The following is a 485-nucleotide window of genomic DNA, read 5'->3' as shown; positions in this document are numbered from 1 at the left end:
CGTATGTCCGTTAAGGTCAAAATTCAAATCTTTTAAGGTTAGGTATTAAAAGTTCGTACACACGATACACACACTGCACATATCGCGTTCCATTTAAGCCTGGCAAACTGTGTTTGAGTGTGTTATACTGTGTCGGTTTGTGTCTCCTAAAAGGAAAGCAGCCTAAGATTATAATCATTCGATCTGAGCCTGTTTACGAAAGTCACAAAAGCTCTTTCCTCATCAAACTCCGCAAACCAAGATTTATTCATAGCAGGGTTATAAAAATTCTTAAAATAAAAAGTACCAACAGCTCTAGAATCTTGAACTATAGTGGATTGCGTATTATTCCACATATTCTGTCTAAATAAACTTCTAACATCTAAAAGAGGAACCACAATATCTCCCTGCACCTCCTCCTTAGATCCCTCTTTAGCCATTCTATCAGCTACCTCATTACCAACTACTCCTATATGCGCCGGTGTCTAAACAATTATTATATTTTT

Source organism: Trachymyrmex cornetzi, unplaced genomic scaffold, assembly GCF_001594075.2.
Source record: "Trachymyrmex cornetzi isolate Tcor2-1 unplaced genomic scaffold, Tcor1.1 scaffold50, whole genome shotgun sequence".
Lineage (NCBI taxonomy): Eukaryota > Metazoa > Arthropoda > Insecta > Hymenoptera > Formicidae > Trachymyrmex > Trachymyrmex cornetzi.
The sequence above is the reverse complement of the archived record's forward strand: the minus strand, read 5'-3'. Positions refer to the sequence as shown.